Source organism: Leucopleurus acutus (genome assembly GCF_964270905.1).
Source record: "Leucopleurus acutus genome assembly, chromosome: 18".
Taxonomy (NCBI): Eukaryota; Metazoa; Chordata; class Mammalia; order Artiodactyla; family Delphinidae; genus Leucopleurus; species Leucopleurus acutus.
Genome location: NC_139160.1, coordinates 17,561,585 through 17,586,999, shown reverse-complemented (window position 1 = coordinate 17,586,999; position 25,415 = coordinate 17,561,585). Strand labels below are relative to the sequence as shown.

Sequence of the window (25,415 nt, the reverse complement as noted above, 5' to 3'; positions counted from 1 at the left end):
TGGAGGCTAAAATATTCACTAACGCCTTTTCCACTTATGCCTACTTTTAAGGACAATTTAAGTCTATCTTCTCTGGTGGATTCTTACTTCAACCTTTCTGAAGGTTACTGATACTGAACTGTCCATTCACAGTAAGTTTTGAATACAGACTATTATTCCCAGGATTTAGTACCGTGCTGAGCAGATAACTGGTTTCATTATTTCATACCTATCCTCCTTTCAAACTGGACTATGTGGCAATGCTTCCAATGGTATGGACCATGCCATTTCTCCACTCCTACATCTCAGTCCACTGGAAACCTCATAGTGCCTACATCCTTTAATCTCTCCTTCCAAGTTTGCTGGCTAAAACAAGAGCCACCTTCAACAAGTAGATATGGAAAGAGCCCTGATGACTAGATGCAAAACCAAAAAAAAAAAACTATTAAAAAAATCAGAAAAGAAGAAGTTCTAGACATGTCTCCTAAGCTCTTAAATCATCCTGACTGCAGTAGAATTCACTGGTCAATTTCTGCATTTTTAACTTTATCAATGAAATGAATAGTAGAAATAATTTATTGAGGCAGCAATTACATAGAGCAGTGAATTTGAAGGCAGAAGACCCAAGATGAAATCCTGGCTCTGTCCCTTAGGAATCAAGATCTTGGATAAATTACTTCAGTACACAGAGCCTCAGTTTCCTCTTTGTAAAATGGGCCTATTAACATCTACTTCACGAAACTGCAGTTAAGACAGCACAATCTTAAACTTTTATGAGCACATATAGTAGTGAACAAGTATTCAACAAATACCTGCTGAATCTAAATTTATAGGATTTGAAACACACCTCAGACAAACTTAGGGTTTTGGCGGACTGTGATTCAATATAAACCAACAGTACTGATGACAAAGAGAAAGTGGAATCAGGATGCATTAATAGAAGTATCTTATTCATAAGAGACATACTGTGTTTTGTACCTCAAAACACATTGAGTATACTGGGTTCAGTTCTATATACAATATTTTAAAAGGAATACTGACAAAATGTAGCAGATCCAAAGTGAAACACCCAGGATACTAATGGTCTAGAATTCATATTGTGAGAACCAGTGGAAGGACTTGGGTATGTTTAGCTTAGAGAAAAGATACAAAAACTATTTTTAGAAGATAAATCTAGGGCCAAAAATTAAGTTGTATGCTAAACTGAAACCTGCTCTTTTACAAGAATTTTATTTTCTATGAGTTATTAATGACATAAATACAATTTATAACACTAAGGAAAAAGTCTATTTATTATGGTTCTAATTTTAATATTCTGAGGGCTAAAATAAAATGAATACAGATCAGTTTAAAAATTGACTTTTGGGCTTCCCTGGTGGCGCAGTGGTTGAGAGTCCGCCTGCCGATGCAGGGGACACAGGTTCGTGCCCCAGTCCAGGAGGATCCCACATGCCGCGGAGCGGCTAGGCCCGTGAGCCATGGCCGCTGGGCCTGCGTGTCCGGAGCCTGTGCTCCGCAACGGGAGAGGCCACAACAGTGAAAGGCCCGCGTACCGCAAAAAAGAAAAAAAAAAAAAAATTGACTTTTAGGAAAATTCAATGTATTTTACTAAGCTGTCTTGTTAAGGATTTGGAGGACAAACTGCCAATTTTAAGTTCTGACTATAGGGCACCAAATTCCAGAGGCATAAGAAACAGCTTGTAGAGCCAAATTAAGGAAAACAAAACTGAAAAAAATTTTAATAAACTTACTGGATATAACAGGAAGAGTGAAACTGACAGTCTAGGCAAAAAGTCAGGTATGACTGCTGACAAGTGGATACATGTTTAAGTCAATCTGCATTCAATTTATTCCTGTTTTTACAGGGAGATAATTTTGAAGACTCAAATTTCAGACAAATAGGCAAAGGGCAAGACTGCAGACAGTAGTCTGGGATGTTACCTACTGTACTTATGCTTATAACTTGAAATCCCTATCATACTAGAGTTCATTATATTTGTATATTCATTTCCTATTTAAATCAAGGCCTGTGCTATTAAATTCTGACTTGTTTTCATTTCCTAAGAAAATATCCAAAGTAAGTTCACAAATAATAAGTTTTCTATTATCCTTCTTTGAATCACCCATCTTGAACTGAGAAGTTGGTCAGGGTGGGAAAACAGCGAATTCATTCCCTTTCTATAGTTTTGGCATTAAAATTCAAATTTTATAGCTATAATTCTTGTGAGATCAGAAACACAGCACTGCCGTAAACATTAAAGCTCAAATTTAACTCGTTCTCTTAAACATACATGTGTCAAATATATAAAATTTTGAGGACAGGAACACCTGGCATTTGATTAAGCATTGTCTACTTCTCAAAAATAGCTGTTATTTGAACAATGACTGAAAAATGGCTGTTGCATATTGTCAACTTTCTCTATGTTCACAAACTGTAAAACAATATACAGCTTTAAGAGCTTAGATATGATATGTTTACTAAATTAATATCAATTGATGATGTTATTAAGTTTGCAAATCCTTCCTTACCACCAAATGCTGACAGTACCTAGCATCCTTATAAAATTTTCTGCTTTGGATTATAACACTCTTTACTAATCCAAGTGCCAAAAAAGCAATTTGTTTTTTTCTCTTTTGGCACACGTCTTTCTCTCAGAAACATTCACATTATAAAATTATTCAAGATAATTAAAATTTCCCCATGAATGGCATAGGTAGACAGTAATTTACACCAGTAAATTTCCATCACAAATAAATTAAAAATAGGAGAAATTTCAGCTACATCTAGGGACTCATAAAAAAAGCATTACATTTTCATTGAAAACACAACAGATTTTATATCATTTGCCATATTGACTGCTTACTGCCCTACTGATTACAACATTCTGGTTTTATTTCCAGTACTTTTAGTCAATCCTACATTTACACTATTTATAATTCAAGAACTGACAATATTTTCTATAATGGTATAATTACATGCCATTGCTATTCTATGGCTAACTTGATAACTTGATTTCTAAAAACGATAACCAGTCCTATGTGAGAAATAGTTGTCATTTCTTTTCACTAGCTTATCTCTTGGACAGCAGGCAAATTTAATAAGTCTCCTGAATTACAAGGTAATTTATCTCCATCACTTTTGTTTACAGGACTACTAACATTGACAGCATTGAATAGTGAATTTTCTGCTTTATCTTTTGTTTCCTATTTACAAAGTCAATCGCTTAAAATTTTTGTTCTTGTAGATTAAAGAGACAGAAGCAATGATATTAAGTGCTGACAATGAACCTAAAGATGTTATTTTATTTAGCACCAAATGATACATTAATTTATTTTAAATTCACATAACAGAAATATATAAAAATCAAAAAACATAGCTCAAAAAAGAAAAACTAGGAAGAAGTGTGACTATTTCTAAATGTTTTATGTTAAGCAACAAAAGTTTAAGAGCTTAAAATTGAAAAACAAATTTGAAAAATATTTCATCTCTACTCAATTTGTAAAAATGAATCAAAAACACTATCATTATTTAATTTTTACAGTATCAAACATATGGAACACTAATACTCCATAATTTCTGGAACATCCATATTCCACAAGTGAATAGTTAAAAAAAAATTCCTCTCTTAAAAAAACAATGGGGACTTCCCTGGTGGTCCAGTGGTAAAAGAATCCATCTTCCAGTGCAGGGGGCGCAGGTTCGATCCCTGGTCGGGGAACTAAGATCCCACATGCTGTGGGGCAACTAAGCCCGTGTGCCACAACTACTGAGCTTGCGGGTCTCAACTAGAGAGCCTGTGTGCCGCAAAACTACAGAGCCCACATACTCTGGAGCCTGAGTGCCACAACTAAAGAGAAAACCCGCACACCACAACTAGAGAGAAGCCCACGCGCCATAACGAAGAGCCCATGCATCGCAATGAAAGATCCCGCATGCCTCAACGAAGATCCTGTGTGCCGCAACTAAGACCCGACACAGCCAAATAAACAAACAAATAAATATTGAAAAAAGAAACAATAGTGTAAAATAAACATAAAAGAGAGAAAGACGGAATACACACACAATCATGAAGAATCAATGACCACTGTCACTATGTGCCTATTCTTCTGGGTATTGTTTAATTGGAAACAACGCTATTCTAGTATCTAAGATTAAAAGTAACTCCAGCCATATTACATAGAAGAGACAAGAGTAAGCATTTCAACTATGAAATACCACAAATGACCTATTTTAAAAGATGCTGGAGAGTATCCAAGCAAGGCTGCTTGCTTAGAAATTTATAAAGGAGATGAAATGAGCTTAAGAATGTGATGTTATCTGTACTTATAAATCTGTTGGAAATTAATGATACCTATTTCTTTTTGAAAAGTGGACTGCCCTCCAGTCTACAGTAAGACTGCAATACCAACTGAAAAGATTTCTTTTTCTGAGATTTAAGTTGAAGAAAAGCTGAGCTGGCTTCCAAGGGACCAATTAAGAAAGCCAAGCCTAGATTATATAGGATTCTTTGGGGATTTGCAAATGTTTCCATTCTAGTTTTCCAGCAACAAAAATATAAAGGGAAAAAATTATAAAAAGAAGTGATCAGTGGCATTTGGTTACTATTCTTCAAACTGGCTCATTACTACAAATTTTCAATATTTAATTGATTCACACCCTAAAAACTACTTAATTGAGCTCAATGGCTGATCTATGATCATAAAGTCACTCCTTGACACATACACATTATTTAATAATAATACACATTATTACTGGGTCACTAATGCAATGGTATGAGGTAATGTAAGAGAAGCACCTGAAGCACTAGTTTTCATTTAAACAGGGCCATCCCTCAATATCAAGAACAGAAACAGTAGCAGTTGAGTTTCTTTTATTTAGAGATGTAAAATTAGCTGAAGGAATACATGGAAATGAATCTTTTTGGTAACTGATTTTAGGGTCTCAAATTTAGGGAAATAAGTATCTTGTGTATTTACCATAACCTTGTTTTTGACAGTTTTTCTAGGGGTATGATATTAATTTCAGCTAACCTATTAGAATTATTCCCTTAGCATTTACAAGTTTCTCAAAAGTAAAATGAATCAGGGTAAAAATGTTTCTTATTCTAAGAGGTGTGCATGTGTATATATAAAAGGAAGGAAAAGGGATTGCCTTCCTGTTTTTCCCACCTCTTGAAGTTTAACAGCTAAATTTTAAGCACGTCACAAAGAAGTCAGAAGTGTAATCTAGTAAAATGTAAAAACAGATAAATGAAAAAAACTATTTCTCCAGTGGAGAGGACACTTCCACTTCATAAAACCATAAAATAACTGTCAATAAACCTGAATAATGATGATAATAAAAAAGACCACTACTTATTTATAAATTCCTTTGAAGGAAAAGGGTTTAAAATTATGATTCTCAGATTTAGAGATGATACAGCCTGGCTGTAAAATCCTTTCCAAAACAGAAAACTTACCCAAGGCAATGACATTATTTTTGCTCTAAAATGGACTAAATTAACATCAAACTTCAATGTGTTGGGGGTCAGGGGAGGTTAGAAAGTTGTCATTCTAGGAAGGTAGAAAAAAAATTCAGAAATAAAGCAAAATATGACACCAAACAGTAACTTTTTACAGCAATGGCAGGGGGACTGTGAGTTAATACTTACAAGGTAAGAATTGCAGGGCTAAGTAGGGGGCTTGTTTTATATGGTCTTCATTTTGTTGTTATTCACCTAGGAAAAAATAAGAGGGAAGACTTAAAAAATTTGATCACATTATATACGTTAGAAAATTTTCAACTGAGGTTGACAATCATTGTTTTTTGATCCTTATATAGCACTGAACAATCACAGATTAGAAATACCTAGCAGCAGCATTTATATATTTCAGTACAGAGTACTATCATTAATTTTTTAAATTCACTTTTCTATTACTATCACCCTCTTGAAGTTTAAAAGTCAAATATGTGAGTGTTACTAAAACTCACACTTCAATATCTAACTTGGAGCACACTGAGGCTTCTGGAAGACATCATATAATTGCAGATATTTTAAGATAAATTCAGTTTCATACCTCAACATTGACCAATCTCTTTCTCTTTGTCTCACACACATACACATGAAATCTACAAATCCATATACTGCCCAATTCCAAGAATTCTACTGTAATACAGTATAAATACAAAGCTTAGGTTGGAGCTTAAAATGCATGTAGAAATTTCTGAAAACAGTATGCTATGATCTATGGCCAAAATAAAAGAAAACACAGTCATGAAATTGCCTGAATTAAAGAGCAAACGAAAGAGTAGTGATAAAAAAAAGAGAAACTATTTCCATGGTTGTCCTTTACTTATAAGAGTAGGGAGGATTAAAAGCCAGTATGCAAAGGAAGGAAACAGTATGGCTCATCTTCAAAAATAAAAGAATTTATTTAAAATTTAAAAATATCCTAGCAACGTAAGTTGGTTAGAATGTTTGATTTCTGTGGGCCATGACTGTAAGTTGTAGTTTGTACACCAACTAACAGTTAAGCACTTACTACAAGACATAGAATAGAATAAATCCAATCCACGCCCTTAATGGAGTATTCCAAGTGTATATCTTATTGTAGAATATCTTCACCAAAAAGGACAGTACATTTTTAAAACTTATTTGAAAAATAAATATTTCAAATCCACAGAAAAAATCAAGAGAATAGTAAAATGAATCCCCACATCCTACCCCTGGCCCTCCAATGCAGCTGCATTGAATTCTAATATTCTGTCATACTTTGCTTTTATTTATTTACCTTTTTTTTTTTAAAGAAAAAAAGACTACACATATAGTTGAGTTCCTTTTGTACCATACCTTGGATCCCATTCCCCTCTCTCCTAAGACATAATTACAATCCTGAATTTGGTATTTAATTCCTATGCATCTTTTTACACTATTATTACAAATTCAAGTATTTAAAACAATATATATCATTGCTTTCAAGCTTCATATAATGTTATCATACTGTATCTAATCTTTTGCAACTTTTTTTGTTTGCTGAAGACATTCATCTGTGATGATACACATAGCTCTCATTTTAATAGCTGTATAATAAACATTTTTTATCACATGACTATGTCCCATATTTGCCATTCTCCTGTTACTTAACATTTATATTGCTTTCAATTTTTTGTCATTCTCCTGTTACTTAACATTTACATTGCTTTCAATTTTTTCCCATTAAAAGTAAAAATAAATAAGACTTTACTACAAATGTGTTAGTTTATCTAAAACATCTAGGAATGGAATTGCTGAGTTAAAGCCTATGTATATCTTCAACTTTAGTAGGATGTTGCCACATGCTCTCACAAGCAGCATATGAAAAGTTCTCCTTTCTGTATTTTCTCCAATACATATTTAGAAGTACATTTAAGGTAAATAGCTACTATCTAACTGATAATTTAAAAAATTCTTAAGTGATCAACTCCCTCTGTTTTCATCAAGTACAGGTTAAATAGAGGTATACTAAATGTTCCAAACAAATACTTAAAATTTGGTCCAAGGTACTTGAACAAAAATAAGCTCTCATAATATAGGTTTTCTTCATATGACTGAAGAAATAGCAAGACTTAATCTAGAGCTACTGTGTTAGAAATGATAAGATTCATAATTAGTTACTGAGCTTAGAGGAAAAAAAAAAAGCAGAAAATGTAAATGGTTTATTAGTGTGAAGAATTCTTCCCCAATTCATTCTGGGCAGTGTTCTCACATGTGGTGCTTCTAAAAAAAAAAACTCACTTAGTGTTTATAAAAAACACAAATTCCTAAGTCCAGCTCCAGAGATTCTGATTCAGCACATCTGGAAAAATGCTTTACTCTAGGTTATTCTGGTACAGGTGGTCCACAGATACTTTACACAGTAATTAGTAGTAAAAACAAGGTATTTTCAATATAAAGCATTATGTAACTCACTTTTTTGGTTAACAGTAGGTAACAGTAATTAATATGTTATCTGTTAAATTACATCAACATATTAATGAAAACACACTGTAGTATTAGGGGGAAAAAACCCATACCAACCAACCAACCAACAAAACACCCCATGGTTACCTTTTTAAAAGAATGCTATTGTAAATGTTGGACTTTAAGATGGGGCATTAGGCTTACACACTAAAAACACCATTTGTAGTTTTCCACCAAGAATGCTACAAATGAAATCAGAATTGTAACAGAAATCCAATATTTACTTCCCTTTAACTACAACATATTGGAATTTGGATACAAAAGAGGAGAAAAATATACAGATAGTATTTAGGTTATGCACATCTGTGCAAATTCAAATCATTAAAAATCAAAAACACTCTTTTATACTATTTGAAATTACAGAGTCCTATTTCCAAAAGATTTAGAATAATCTGAACTTTCCATATACAAAGTTCAGATATAAGACATTATTTTAATAGTGAGAAAAAGTAAAGACTTATGCACTTTCACCTGCAGCCTGCTTTGTCTTTATACACAACACCAAGTAGTACAGGGTGTTGTTCTTTTTAGTTACAGTGAAATGAACAAAAATTTGGCCTTGTTTAGACTGGGTTATAAAATAAAGATAATATGGGGCTTAGCATATGGTCCCAAAGTGAAAGAAACACTCTTATGTGGCCATAGTCAACTTTTCTTTCCTCAAGTGTAGTACCTAACTTGTGTTATCAGCAACTAACTATTAATAATTTATTCTAGGCTACCAAAGCATGAAACATACCATAAATACTTTCAGAATCAAGACAGTTTTCCATTCAAACAGATGGAATTAACCGAATAAAAATTAAATGAACTAAAACCAGAGTAAATAGTAAAAAACAGTAAAAGTCTAAGAACTATAAGCATCTACTGTTCTCTTTAAGCTGCTTTGGGAATAAAATACCTTTTTGTCAAAGAATGTATCCATTATACTATATATGGATTACACTGACAGTTTGGCCTCTCTCACTTGGTCTGTAAAAGCTGGTGGGTGCAGGCTCTATTGGCCACCATTACTGCATATTGATGCTATTCTGTACAATAGCTGACAAGCAGCAGCAATCTCTCAGACCCTGCTCCCAACTGTAAAGAGCAAGAACAAGGGCTGTGGTGATACTTGTTTATTCACTGTTGCTTCCACTGAAGCAGCAAGCTGAGAAAAGCATATGCAACTAACACACAGAGGAAAAAACTGGCTCAGCTCAACCTACCTAGTAAGTCTGCTTTTCTCATTACATGATAAAATTAGTTAAGAAGGAATTTTTTCTTTAAAAGGAGAGAGAAGAAAAGACAAAATTGATGTTTTGATTAGAAATGGAACCTGTAATGTATCTAAGGAAAAAAATTAATGACACATGTAATGACACTTCAGCTCCTAGTTTAGATTTAACTGCTCAATTATCAAAATTCTCAGAAGAGTTTTAACCAGGTTCAGGGTGAATTCATAAAGACTATCTTCCCTAGCCATTCTTCTGGAAAATAAGAAAGCATCTAAACTTTAATCAAGAAATGAAATTATATTATGCTTAATAAAGAGCTCCAGTCTCCCAGGTTCCACATATCTAATCACCAATATATGTTTGACATCAGACACTATTAGCAAATAAGTAAGATTTTAGCCCATAAAGTTTTTACAAAAATTCCAGCTATTAAAAAAAATTTCCACATGTAGTTAAGCTACTATGAATGTGTAATACAAAGCTAAAAACTTAGTCAGTACATATCAATTGATGACTAACAGAAATAGAAATATTTGTTCTGTCAAATTATCTTTAAACTTAAATGATTCTATTTACGGACTTATAACTTTAAATTTAAAAGAAATTCTTATTCTTTAACATTTAAGTATTTTTGATTCTGAAAAATATTTAAAAAGTCAGAAAAATTAGGAAATCTGTAAATTATTTTTTAAATGCAAGAATAGGCTGATAAACTTAAATAGCTAGTCAAGAAGGCTAGGTTTGAGATAAATAAAAGTATAAAATATAGTAATATTTACAATTCAGATAATATTTTGTTAAAAACCCCCAATCTTTAATTTTTATCAAAATTGAAAAAGTCATTTTTCTGCTTAGCAGCAGCTTAATAACAAACAATGTTAATAATAAAAATTAAAAAAAAAATCTGAGGATCACAGGATAACAAAATTACTAAATATATTTGTTTATTATGAAAGCTATCCAATAAAAAAGAGTTACAGCAAATATCAAAGATTTTTAAAAATTAAGACATTTACAAACAGTAATAAATTAATAAACGAATAACCAGTCAATTAATCAGTCTCAGCAACTACATTTGAATCAGGCTGCATGTTTCTCTTCCAAGTGACTCTAACCATGAAAATAGGAAAGTAAAACTAAGCCAAATCACATATGTTAATGAAATATCAAAAGTGTGGTTTGTGGTGCTGAGAACTGAAGTTCTACTTCAAAATGATATTAAATAAAAAAACTAAGTCCTGACATTAATTAAATATTGCCTTTTGAAAATGCTTATCTGACAATACAATTCTGATGCATTACGTCTTATCTGAAGAAAACTGAAACATTAAGGATCTATTTGCTAGTCAGAAAAAGAAAACATAAAATACACACATGTACAAAACTGCCTCAAATAAACATTTAAAATTTTTTCATTAAGAAATTGTATCTACTCTTTAATAAATCCTCAGTAACACCATAAAACCTCAAAGAAAATTTTTATAGCTGACAAACTGTTTAAAATATAAGTTGTCCTTATATACTAGCATTATACATCAATGACAAATATGAATAATTTCAAGTCCCCTCATACATAGATATGTTAAATTACCTCTATTCTAGTTTATCCAAATATTCTTCTCCCCCTAAGGATAACTATTTCAATAAAACTAGAACACTGACAGTATAACTGTATTTTGGGAACAATTAAGAATTTTCCTGAAAATAAACATCATTTAACCCTGAAAATGCACTTATCCAAAAATATAAATATTGCACAAATAAGATAGAAATCTATCACTGTAAAAAATATAACACAATAAATCCTTTCCCCCAAATTCTGTTATAATGAACTACATGTTAAGGCTTAGTTAGATAGTCAGGTTTGTAAATTAAAAACAGTCAAAATCCTTACAAAATGTCCTTTAAGGGACAGCCAATCACATGTAGCAGTAAAAGCCCTTATTAACCTGTCTCCTAAAATAACACATACTACTAATTAGGTTAAAGTTTCTTACTCTGTAAGAACTGACCAAATAGAAGAAAACTTAATATCTACACCAACTCTTTTAGATGTTAAATTACTTACTAAGCTAAAAATTTGGAAGTTTATAAGCTATCTATGGGACAATTTCATGATGCTAAATACTTGTGTCTAAATAATAAGTTTTGACAACTTCAGAGATCACAAATCATAAACTCTCTAAATCAGGAACAACTCTAATTTATATCTTTTCCACAATATAAATTCAAAAGCTGTCTCTCTTTCCCCATTTAACTCATTAAGGCTGTGTATAAAGATATCTGAATTGAAAGTGATAAACTGAACCTGGATTTTTCCCTCCCCCAGATACCCAGAAATTGGATTTTTCACTTTTCATCTCAATGTTCTCTAACCTAGAAAACACTGGTTAAGTTAAAGGGCAAAAACTGTATTCATTTTTATCCAAACTAAGCTGCTTTTTTATAACATTCTCAAATCAAAGTTATGAAGACTTTCTATACCTTGTATTTATCTCAAACAAGCACCTTACAGTATAATGACACCAATATCTGAACTCCACCCTTACATCAAACTGATTTCTATTAAATTTTAACGTTTTACTTAACCTTAACTGTCAACAGATTCACATTCCTGGATCACCTAATATCTAATAAAACAGAAATATCTGATTTTTAAAGTATTTTGATATGTATCTCAATGTTCAAACACATTCTTAAACACACATCTGAGAATTTACTTAAAAATTTTTTTTAACATTCTTTAAAGATAAAGGCAGTTCTATGTCCATGGTGATAAATACACTTCACTCTTAAAGACTAAGATTACACTCTTCTTATGAAAACAAACCTTTGTGATTTCCTATATCTTAAGTATATAAAGTAAATATTTTTAGGTGAAAATAAATTTAAAGAAAAAATTATATTATTTTTTAGTAAACCTCACTTTATTTAGCAAATAGTGTTTTAAAAAACATATTATGGTTAGTGTTTCATGTAATTTATACTTTACTAATCAAAACTTAACCAATACTTAGTAATACTGTTCAATGAATTTTCACTATACCAGATTACAATTTAGAAAACAGCCAAAATTTTTATCAGCTAAGTATCTGAAAACTTCAACTAAAACTATAAATTTTATTTCAAAGCAAATAAACATGCTGGAAAAGTGGTTCTGTGATAAAGTATTTTGGAGGTAAAGACCAAAGTCACTGGAAGTTCTGGAATTCTACAGTTTATTTTTAAAGAGTTTGCAACTTTTGATATGAACAATTTAAATATTTTACTCAGAGTACCTATGAGTAAGATGCTAGCTTCTGCTTAAGAAAGTGGGTTTTTCAGTTTCAACCAAATTGCCACTTCTGGTTAGGACAGTCCTTGGAATACTTTAAATTCTCTTAAAATATTCTCATTAATCTTATCTGATTTTGTAGGGTCTATCTACCACTATACCTGTCAAAGAGCGAAACACCAAATTCCTTTTGATTTAAACCTTCCATTTTATAATATGAAAAATCCACTATTTAAGACTTTTACATATAACACTGTAATAACAACCTTAAGAAAAAAAAAAAGAAAGATCATTATATATACACTTATTTTTAGAATAAATAAATTCATTTGGAGTTGGACCTAATACAAGATGATAAGAACATCAATTATATGGAAAAAACCTGAAGTTTTAATAAATCAAGAGAACTCAACTGTGGCCACTTCACTGGATGATTTCTGTCTATTAGTAAATATTGATTTTAGCTCACCAAAATGTTCTGGCTTTACCAATTGTCTAGCTCAATTATATTGCAAAGATATAAAATTGTATGCTTTTAAAATTCATTAGTATACCTTAACCTCCTATCATGTTCCAATGCATTATGTGAATGTTCAATCAAAGAAGTTAGGTTGTTCTCCAGAATTGGCTCTCTCCTAAAGGTCAAAACCTGCAATAAAAATGTCATGTATTATAGCATGAAGACACTCAACAGATTTCCGCCTCCTGCAGTTTCACAGTGGATCCCTGAACACAGAAGTAAGATCTTCAAAACGACCCCAATCTTGCCTATATTCAAAGAAACTCTAACTTGAAAATAATGTTTTAAAAATAGAAATATCTTGATTAGAAACACCTGTGATATGCTTTACCATCTGAAGCCTCTTCAAACAAATCAGATTAATATGTTTCTGCTTTCATTTCTCTTTAGAGCATTCATTTTGAAAGCAGTGTAGATGAGTGTGTGTGTTTATGTAAGTAGTTATAAGAGGACTGGTAAAGGGGACTCCATAAGGAAAACAGAAATATAGTTTGTGCCTCTAAAACTCATAAAATCCACAGTTTAAGAAGTTACTCAAAGTGATAGAGACAAATTTTTAAATACCTTTCTCCCCAAATTATCGTATGTTTTAATGGTGACAGAAATTACCATCATTTTCAACTTCAGTCTTTTCCCAAGCCTGAGTGAATAATAATACTGATATTTCCAAACGTTTTAAGACATTACAGTCTAACAGAACAAAACTTAGAAATTACTTTTAAAACAAATTAAAATATTTGTAAGTAATAAATGGATGAGTATCGGGCCACTGGCTTTTTTAATGTGTCCAAGTAGAGGTGGTGTAACTAAATGTATGTAAGGGTGTTTTCATTTGTTTCACCTGAATCTTAATAATTTAGTGGCAATCAACTATACAAAAATATTAAATTGTTAAATTACCACAGGTTTATAATGTACTATATGTGAACCACAATGCTCTGAGCTTTCCATTTTTATTTAAAATAAAATAATCCTTTATTCCTCTGCAGCCAAATATCTGATTGTTTAATAACAAAAAACACACATATATAACTCACAAACACTAACCCTGAAACCATGACATTTAAAAAAATTAGAATTGTACATAGTCTTCCTCAAAAGATATAGACAGTTTTCTATATGTGAGCATACAGTAAAGGAAGATATCTTAATTTTAAAAAATCACAGGATAATAGAAGAAACCAATATGTACTCCATTGCAAGTGCTGTTTTTAAATAGTAGGGAAACAAAAAATACTAGATAATAAAGAACAAAAGAGGTTCAGATAGAAGACAAATATTAAATCAAATGTGTATGATAAAAAAGATGTTAAGAAAACCTTGAAATATTAAAATTCAAATCTCAAATCTATTACAAAATACAGCTTTTTACACTCAGAACCCACGACAAGTCTTTCCAGTGCAAAGATTCTTCAGTGAAATATGACAGGATTAAACAAAAGTATATTTAACTTCTCATAATTTGATGAAAAATATTAAGAATATAATTCATATATATATTTAAAACTTTTATATATTTCCAATACTTTAAACTTGTCTTTCTAAAAGAAAGATCCTTTAAAGTATCTTTAAGACAGGCAAAGGAAAAAAAAAAGGCAAGAGAAAGTCATTTCCCTACCAGAAAGCAATATTTCTAGGAAGGCTCTACAGTCATTTGTTCATGCAAATAATCAGAAAAATATATAAACACATATTAGTAATGTGACATTCTACAACTGATATTACTCCTATAATATTAAGACAATCGAGACTTTAAAGTTCTACTACTGTCACTTGTAAAAATTAAATGCAAAAGCGGCTTAATCTCATTTTCGACACTTATTTCAAAGAAAGTGGTAGTTTATTACTGATTTCCTTAAGAGATTTGGAGCTACCAAATTTCAGCAAGTCATAGTTTGAATTCTAATTACATGCCAAAATTAGTTGCCTGGCACACAATGTTTCTAAGTTTTCTGAATTAAAACAAAACAAAACAAAACAACATGTAGAGTAATACTCTGACAATTCTTTCTAAGATGTGTTTTCTAGTTATAATCAGACCAGTAATCTGTTTCTTCTAAAAAAGGGTTAAAAAGAAATCAGTGAAGATTACTAAGCTTCATTAAACAAAAGGAAAAAAAGACAAGAGCCAATTTTAGCCCAGTAATATTTTAAAATAAGAGAGACAAATTTTTATAGAATAAAATTTCAAAATCGTGTGTAAATTTATACTCTGATGTTTTTAATTGGAGAAAGCTTATGTATCCTGTAGAAGAAATCTCTAATACAGTCGCTGGGCATTTTTTTTTTCTTTTTGTAAACCAAATCAACCGACTAATATTTCTGGATTGAAGTTATTTAGTGACATTCTGAACCGTTACTACATACTAATAAGTAAGCAGAGATAAAAATATATGTCTCCACAAAACAAAAAATAAACAAAAATGTAGCACACAAAGCATAATGAAACAAGGGATCCAGAATATGAAAGGTATTGAAATTTTCATCCTTAGCTCTAGATAAACATGAAAAGTGATTATTAATCTGATTAGGAAAAAAGCAGTGTTACATACAAACACCTGAGGCTACATTTTGTAAATGTACAACTAAGACAACTTAACAGCATTAAAACAAAGTCTAAAACCGCACTTTTATAAAAGAGTATGAAGGGCAAACAAATGAAAATCAATGCTATCAGGAAGACTGATACCTTACCTTCTCTAGTTCCCTCTCCCCCACAAAATGTAAACATAGCTTTGAAAAGAGCTGAGCTACGGTAGCAACACCTTTCTCCACCATTGTTTTCCTGTGGTAATACAAGACTTTTCTAGCCCTTACAATAGAAAATAAATTAGAATTATCCATTTCTGCAGAGAAATATGGATAATATACATAATATAATAATATACATCTGCTGGAACTCATACCTACACGCCCACAAGTCTAAAACCAAAATCTTCCTCTTATCTAGCACCACATAAAAGGGAAAATATTTTGAACGCTTGTGGATTTTATTTAGGTGCTAGTGTGTTCTCAAGCTTTAGTGTAGTATTTTAAATAAAGGAACCCCTTCACTTCTTTTCAAAATGGCTTATTAAACAAAACAGTCCTTCACCTATCACCTCCCAAAACAAACGAAAAAACCCATAAACCAAAACACTAAAAAAGTATGGTTAAATTTAACCAGCCTGGTGGAATTTAAAGCCTTTCCCCATCCTACCCTCAAAACTCTCCAAGTCACATAATAATTTGAATGAAAATTAAAACACAAAAACCAAAACAGTGAAAAAGCAAAACCCACTGGTTCTGGTATCTTAGGTAAAATTACATTTAAAATAGAAATAGGGTCTTCTACAGTTTCATTAAAGCAAATTTTATAGAGAGGATAATTAGCATCTCTTATGAAATTTTCATGAGATGACTCAAAATAAACAGCTTTGAAAAAAAGCAATGAACATAGGTTGTGTCATTCCAATTCTTGTTTTGAAGGCAATACAAAATAGTATGACTTATAAACTCAGCTATTCCCCTTATTAATATAAATTATATTTATAGCTCTACAGAGATTTATAAAAGTCGTAGGATCTTTTCATTTGAATATTTTCTCACAATGCACATCTGACCTAATGTGAGAATACAAACTCTAAGTTTCAAAATTTCAATTACTATTAATAAAAGGATATAAATTTCTATTAAAAAACCTTTAAAAAACCATCTATGGCTATCTTGTTTATCAGTGAGTTTACCGATGTTCTTTGAAAACCACACCCGCCTTTTATCAAGATGCAACTAAACGGAATGACAAGCTTGGTAATAAAAAGAAATATATTGACGGTTGTCTCAAGCAACATTAAACAACTGAAAACTAACCAAATAAAACACAACACACCCACACTGTTCTATGCAATATATTTCTTCATAATGAATTTATAAATGAAATCATACACACGCACCTGTGCTACTTACCTGTTGTATTGTCTAAATTAAGCAACATAAATTTATTGCAAATAAGGTTTTAAGTCCATTGCAATGGCTGAATTAGCAAAACCTATATATTTTAAATTATATGTGAAAAGTTTAAGAAATGTATCCAATTTTTGTGGAAAATGTGGAATGTGCTCATTCTTAACATTAAGAAAATTGAAGTTTCTTTTCATGGAAATAAAAGAAACAATTCTCCCATAATCTGCATCTAACAAATACATGTAGGTTAAGATGAAAAAATTCTGTCAGAGGAATAAAAAAATCCTAAACTCAGTTTTTAACCAATAGAGAACAGGGGCAAATATATAAAAGTCTTGTAATTTCAGCCAGCAGAATTACAATTTTGCGAAAATCGTCTTCTCTAGGTTTTTCTTTTAATATACATTTCAAAATCACTCGAAAATCCTTTATGGAAGAAAAAATACTAAACACCAGCTTTTTTTTTTAAACTCCCCGTCTTAATGTTTCATAACGTGGTTTTCTAAATGTATAATTTTTTGGAAAGCCGAGAATTATAATCTAGTGTTCAACATTCAAACCCCCCAGTCCCGCTTCCTTCCAGCCAATCAGGGGGTAACAAGTTCGGTGTTTTGGGAGCTCCGTTAGACACAATTTGAAAAACATCACTTTGCGCTCTCCTACTCTCTTCGGGGAAAGATTCTAAGTGAGGGCGGGTGCCCCAATCTTTACAGAAATAAGAAATCAATCAATCGTTACATCAATTCCAGAGGGAAAAACTTTAGGCAGGCGGTCCTAAAAAGTCTGTGACTGAAAGCCTTATCCCTCTTTTCGAACAACTGAATAGCTGCTGCAAAAATCATCTCCTGCATATTCGCAACTCAGAGTCGCGCGCCCCAGACGCAATACATCACACCAGCAAAGGGTTAATCTAGGGTGCCTTCAGCGCAGAAAGGGATTCATGATCCGGTACATCTTTAATGAGGAATTTTACAAAAGCCATTATCTAACTATAAAGTATTACTTAAAGTTAAAGGCGTCACTGGCTCAAATCATTCAAGAGTTGTCGAGTAAAAACTGGTAGAAACTACGAGAAAAAAAAATCACTAAAGGGAAAGACAAATAGCCCTTTTCCCTCCGCGTCAAAGCCAAGAGAGCTCCCAAGAAAAGGTGGGGATTGCAAAATTACCGTTAAGTTCTTCGGGTAAAGACTTTTCGGGAGGAAAACATTAATACAGTTTCAAAGATTGCCTTTTCCCTTGCGACACGTTTCAAAGACTGGAGAAAGAAAAAGTCTTCTCAGAAAAGTGCGACTCTGAGAAGGAAATCGCAAGGTCGAAGCCCCATCTTTCATCTCACCCAAGAACACACCCCCGCCCCCCCCCAAGAAAGGACGACACCGTGAGAGCAAATGACCAAAAATCCCGAGCAAAAAGCGAAAGTCCAGCATCTTTCCTAGGAGCCCGCTAAAACCTCAAAAGCCTGCCCCCGCCCCATCTTGTCCAAATTGGAAAAGCCAGACTCGGTCAGTGCTACCCCTGCCGAGACCCAGGCGCGCAGAGCAGGAGGGCGGCGTGGAGAAACTCACATTGCTAGGGCATCTCATGCTTTGGCATCAAAGACGACAATATAAACGACTGGGTCCCGCGGAGGGTACTATCCGCACGTCGGCCGGGAGGCACCCGCTACTCCGGGTCCTCAATTTTCCGCCGACCTTAAGTTTCTTGTCACGGGAAGACAGCCGCAGCGGGCCGGGAAAACTGCCATAAAAGACTGCTCGGTTCGGCAATGGGGGAGGGGGCGCTCGTCCCCCTCCTCCTGTCAAGGAGCCTCTGCCTGCCGAGCCCCGCCGCGCCCCGTCTCCGGCCCCGGGCGGGGGGTCCTGCTGACAGATCCGCTGGGCGGCGGCCGCTCAGCCGCAGCGCGTCCGCGTCCCGCTCAAACTGCAACTCCCCTCCCCCCACACCCCCGACTCTCCGCGCTCCCGCCACATTCTGCCCGCCGCCGCCTACTCAGACACCCAATTACCCCCAACCCTACCTCCTCGCATTTTTGGCGATTAAAATGAAGGCGGACCCAGTTCCCACTCCCTGCACCCCCCCCACCGCCTGCCGGTCCCACCACTGCCACCTCCCGAGTCCCGCTCTGCTACTTCTTCAGGCTCTTACCGGCTGCGCCAACCCTGGCGAAGCTCCGCCAAGTGCCCTTTGCTCGAAGTAATTTTTGGCGATTTTTTTAGTAATTTTTCGGCTGAGTCCTAGTGGCGATACGCTCTCCGACAGGTTATCCCGTCTCTCCCGCTAGATTGATGAGATCAGGCATCACTCGAAAATGGCGCCGAAAGCGCTGAGGCTCCTCATTCAAATTCGTTAGAGCCAACCCCGCCGCCCCGGGGCATGCCGGGAACGCGGGCTGCCTCCACAGCTGTCAATACCGCCTCCTAACCTCCGTACTCTAGCTTTCCCGACACTTCTACTCATGCGCAAACTCCTACCCCAACCCCCCACGCCTTGAACATGCGCAGAATCATCGAGTGTTCACCGTTCTGCCTTCGCTTACTCAGTCGCAGCCCTTCTCTTTTCTTGCGCGTGCGTGCAGCTCCTATGCTCAGCCTAAGAGGTAGAGGGGCCGTGCGGAGTGTGGGCCCGAGGGTCTGTAGATGACGTATCAGTCGATAGGCATTTATTCTACTGTTCAAGGAAAACAAATAAGGGTGCAGCTTAGGCGAAAAGAAAAACATCTTATTGCCAGTGTCTAAACTCCAACGGAATGTGTCTGAGACCGTGTGTATGGATACACGTGTACTTGAATCAACCCCGCCTGTGTGTACAGCTCTTGCTGTTAAGTCAACGCTTTACCGGAGCTATCGCACTTAAGCCTCAGAACAACTTTATGAGGTAGGTACTATTATCATTCTCCGTTTGCAGACCAGGAAACGAAGGCTCAGAGACGTTGTAAGTAATTTCCCTAAGGTAGCACAGGTAGCAAGCACGTGGACGAGTCCGCATCTGTCAGATTCTGGAGCCCGGGCCGTTCTCTACCATGCTGTGCGACCCAACCTGTGTGCGTCTGCGTGTGTGTGTGTGTGCGCGCGCGTGTGCTGGAGCCCGGTTCTAGGTTCCCTGTTATGAAGGCACTTTCACTGAATCTAGTTTCTCTCACCGCGTTCTTGTTCTTAAACATTCTGCTCGATTTTGGAGAGGTAAATGGGTTATTGGGCAGTCTTTGGGATCGCTTAGGGTGATTTTTAAAAAAAAGGTTGGTAAGGTAACTTAATCTTGCAAAGACGGGTTTCTGTTGTGTCACGCACTGGTAAAGTAATAATAGCTTGATACCATATATTGACTGTACTCTGGGCTGCCATGGTGCTAAAATAAACGCTTTACGGAATGATCATGTTTACTGCCCACATCAGCCCTATGAAGTAGGCATTATCTTTATTTTACACAGGAGGATACCTGAGACTCAGATTAAGAAACTTGCCCCTAAGTTTTATAACTAGTAAGTAGAAGCACAAGACCTAGGTAGATCTGTCCAACGTCAAAAACTGGACACTATGGTAAGACAGTAGATGATGATACATTTGTCAATACTGGAACACCTTCTTTAAAAATCTCTTTTAATCATTCATTTGCTTGAGAGAATTATCCTACCTGCCACAGGCTAGTTAAGATGGAAAAAAAACCAAACTGCCATTGATTCTAAATGATTACATTTTAAGATTATTTTAAAACTGGTTGCTTTTTTTCCTGATCCCAAGTTGCAATGAATTTTCTAAAGAATCCAACAGTTTAAAATCTGGGGCATTGCTACACTTATTTCTAGTTTTTTGTTGTAAAACAACTTGTGATGAATCATAACTGAGTGTACAAAGACATACATCATTGTGAGGGTTAAATTAGACAACGCAGGTGAAAATGCCTGAAGTGCTAAGAAGTAAGGAAATGGGAGAAGGCTAGCATGGTTTGCATTATTGTGGTACAGTTGGAAGAGAAATGGATTTTAATAATTTGACATCATCAAGAAGTAACATGGTTGAGTAGTATGGGGCTTACGTCTCTATGGTACGTTTGTGCACTGGTTAAGTGAGTAGACTCTGGAACCAAACGGCTTGGGTTGGAGCTCAGCTCTGCTATTTACTAGCTTTGTGACCCTGCATGAGTTACTTTTTCTCAGTTTGATCTTTTGTAAAAGGATTAATGCTAGTACCTCAACCGGTTGTTGTAAGGATGTAAATGAGCTAATATATTAAAGGTATTTGAACAGTGCTTGGTATATTAGTGAATGTTAGCTATTGTTGTAAGTCAGTTATTAACACTGATCTTTTAAAATGGTTTCTTTAGAGGTATTTTAAAAAACTACAGTTAGGGCCGTTAGGAATTAGCATTTGTGTTCAAGAGCCCCTTAAAATGATAAATCAACCTGATGAATTATTTTTGCCAAATAGAGTAATGATTTCTGTCAGATGAATAAAGATGTTAAGAGTAACCTAAGAAGATGGAATCGTTTTACTGCTTTTTCTAATTATTAAAGTTAAAGGGAATAAAACCACTCTAAAATGTAAAGTAAAAACCATCCAAATTTCTATCATCTAGAGATAAATACATATCCTTTGTAATTTAAAAATATACCTGTGGAGAGAATCAGCTAGGTGAAGTCTGGATAAGTGGTATATTTGGGGAATTTATTTGCAAGATTGTACTAGAACATCATGAATTGGTAAAGTTTTAAATCCAGTCCCCTTTTAAGATTTATTCTGTCAAGAGAATTCCAAAGTGATGATGATATTAATAAATAATAACATTTATTGAGTACCTACAATGTGTCAGCTAAGCATGCATATCCATTTTCTCCTTGAATCCTCATAATAACTCATGAGGTGGGTGCAATTATTATCTCCCATTTTCCACATACTAAAGTTTATGTAGAGGTCACTTTTAGAAGATTTAAGTCCTGTTTTAAGATCCTATTTAATAAACCAACAATCCTTCATTAAAGCTTCTTGATTCACTAATATGGGAGAGAACAAAATCAGGTAACTTGGTTCCTAAGCCTGAACCCAACTGGAAAAAAAAATGGTGTTTTGAAAATGAAGAATTTTATGTTTGACCACAAGGGGGTGCAAATTCCCGAGTTGAATTTTAAAGAAAAAAAAAAGTACTTTTACTTCAGATCATCAGATTCACAGGTAAAAAGCTAGTAAGAATACCTTCCTTGAAGTTTAATACTCCACACAGTGATATACTTTATGTGAAGAAAGAACTCAGTTATTTAGGGACTCAGCTGGGGTAGAAGTTGTCAACTTTCTTTCATTTTCAATACAGTGAAGAGTTAATCACCCTACCCCCACCCCTTTCCACCCACCCAGTTTGTTTTTCTGCATACTCTTCTTGACTTGTCATAAGAGTAAAACTGAAGTCATAATTTAAAATTTGAGGTTTTACTTGGAAACTGCAGTGCAATCACCAGCAAATGAATGGTAAATATGGGTAGTATGGAGAGCAGAGGTCTTGTAATTTCAATGCTTTTTTTCCCTCCTGCTGTTTCTGATGAGTAAGCTGCGACTGATGGAATGTTGGCTTCAACATATTAGCTTATTTAGATAAAACTGTGAAAGCTATAGGTCTGTTCATCTTTTAAGGAAGAATGAAGCCTCTTAAAGAAAAACATTTTGAACAGTAACTCAGTATACACTGGTGAATGTTTTAAAAACAATTTGCATAGATGCAAATTGCATAGATGTAAAAGCTACATAAATAGCTTTTATTTTCCTGTTGGTCTTGTTTTTCTGAGGTGGACTTAGTTTAAAAAAAAACTCTTTTACTTGGAAATAATTTCAAATTTACAAAAAGTTGCAAAAATAAAAATAGTTCAGAGAACACCCATATCATTTACTTGCTCTTTTGCAAGGTCTCTGTCTCTCTCCAAATATATATATATATATATATATATATTTCTTTATATGCAATTTTTTTTCTGAACCATTTGAGGTTAAGTTACATACATCCTGGCCCTTGATCCCTAAATACTTAAGTGTGTATTTCCTGTCAACTTCATAAATTTACATTGAGAAAATACTTCAGTCTACCATCCACATTCGCATTTTGTAGGTTGGTCCTTATAGCATTTCCCCCTCCAGTACAGGAGCCAGTCTGGGGTCAGGCACTACATTTAGTGGGTCTTGACTCTAGCTTCTTTTACTGAAACATTTCCACAGCCTTTCTTTATCTTTTATGACCTTGATATTTTTGAAGAATATAGTTTCTCCCTCCACCCTCCTTTTTGATAGAACATTCCTTATTTTGTTTTTGTCTGATGTTTCCTCATGATTAAATTGAGGTTTTGCATTTTTAACTGGACTACTGCACAGGTGGTATTGTGTCCTTCTCAGGGTACCACTTATGGAAGCACATGATATCCATATGTCCCTCACTGATGATGTTAATTTTGACCACCTGATCCATATATGGCCCGAATTTTCCAATGTATAGTTACTGTTTTTTTCCTTCCTAGCAAATAATCAATTTGTGGGGAAATATTTGAAGATAAAGCTTGCTCTTCATCAAAGTTCCCATTTAAATATAGCATCCATTATTGCTGATATAATTTTACCATGATGGTTGCAAAATGATTCAACAAATCTAATACTCCTTTCACATTTACCAGTCAGCCCACAGCATTCTACTGCAAACAGAGCCCTTTCTTCTCCTCTATTTTTCTATTTATTATCTGCATTAACTTATGAATTCCTATGTTTTTCCATTTCTGTATTTACCTTGTATTCCTGTATTCTTTCTATATTTATATGTGTGTGTATATATATATATATTGTGTGTGTGTGTGTGTGTGTGGTACACGGGCCTCTCACTGTTGTGGCCTCTCCTGTTGTGGAGCACAGGCTCCGGACGCACAGGCCCAGCGGCCATGGCTCACAGGCCCAGCCGCTCCGTGGCATGTGGGATCTTCCCAGACCGGGGCACAAACCCGTGTCCCCTGCATCGGCAGGCAGACTCTCAACCACTGCGCCACCAGGGAAGCCCTATATGTGTATATTTTGTACATTTTTTTCTGAACCATTTGAATGTAAGTTACACACATCATGACCTTTCACCTCTAAATATTTAAGCCTGTATTTAATTATTTTGGTGTTCAAATTGTCCCAGATTTAGCTAGTGGAAGCACCTTTAGTTTGGGTCCTCTGTCTTTGTGGTATGCTTATATCATTTTTTGGGCGTACTTCCTTGCTTTCTGGTATAATAAGATGTTCCAAGTTTAGCTTGCGCTTATCCTGCCCTAGCCCTGGTGTTAGCTTTTTCTCCAGAGCCCTGTTTCCTCTTAGTGGAGAATGGTATTAGATATCAAGGTTAGGTATGCTCATTGCTGCTTCTTGGACCTTTCAGGAGACAGAGCTAGGAAATATATACATATATATGCACATTAAAATATGCATACACTAAGATGTACATATATGTTAATAAAATTAAGCTCATGTATATTATTATTTGTATTATAATTGAGAAGATATCATAGCAATATTTATAAAGTTCTGAATAAAGTCATGAAATCACAATCCACATTAACAACTCATACAATTTTCATGTTCCCTTAGTAAATATCTGTACATATAATTTTATAGGGTCATAGTGTGAAATAGTTTTCTTTGTCTTTTTCCACTTAACATGTAAGAAGCATCTGAGTTACTATATCATTTTTACAATCTCATTCTAAATTTCTCTGCTATATATCATTTAGCAGATTCTACCATTCTTTTATTGGTGGACATCTAGGTTGTTTTCAATTTTTTGTTATCATAAATAATTCTGAAGTGAACATTTTTATATTTTCCTAATTAACTTTCTTATTTATTCATTTATTTATTAGACGATTTCTCAGAAGTGGGAATATCAGTTCCCAAAAGGTAGGTATGTTTTGATGGGTTTGATATGTACTGGCACACAGATTAGTCAAACATTTACCAAAGTCCATATCAGAATTGGATATATAGAGATGAGAAGTATGTAGTCCCTGTTAGCAAGGAGCTGAAAGTCTAATGGAAGAAAGATAAATTCTTTAAAAATTATAATTTGAAATGTACAGGAAGAACATTAACCCAGGTAAGGAATAGGTGGCTCAGGAAAGCTTTTTAGGAGGGAGGTGGTGGTTGAGCTGCGTCTTGAAGGATACCTGGCGAAGCCTTCGAGGAACCAGTGTAAAAGAGAGAGCAGAAGTAGGCCATAGAGAGCATTTTAAGCAGAATCACTGGAGTGTAAGGAAACAGAGGAGTCAGAAAGAACCTGGCATGGTTGAGAATATTCAGGTAGTTGTGTGATTTGTTGCCTAGGTGCTTTGGAGGAGTTGAGAAAGGTTAGCCTGATCAAGTGGATAGAGATTAAACCATGAAGGGCCTTACATATCACTTTTATATTGATGCAATTGAAAAATCTTAAACCAATGAGTAATACGATCAGATTTATATTTTAGAAATTCACTTTAACAAGGGTACTGGAGAACAGATTAGAAAATGC

At 34.4% G+C, this 25,415-nt stretch overlaps 1 long non-coding RNA gene across 2 annotated transcripts in view; it reads right to left on the bottom strand.

Moving 5' to 3' along the window:
- Positions 1-25,415, bottom strand: part of LOC309974860 — a 70,209-nt gene that overhangs the window by 12,528 nt on the left and 32,266 nt on the right. For both annotated transcript variants that reach the window (XR_014326924.1, XR_014326925.1), the window contains exon 2: positions 5,631-5,696. This is a non-coding gene — a long non-coding RNA (uncharacterized lncRNA). The remainder of the gene's footprint in view (positions 1-5,630; positions 5,697-25,415) is intronic.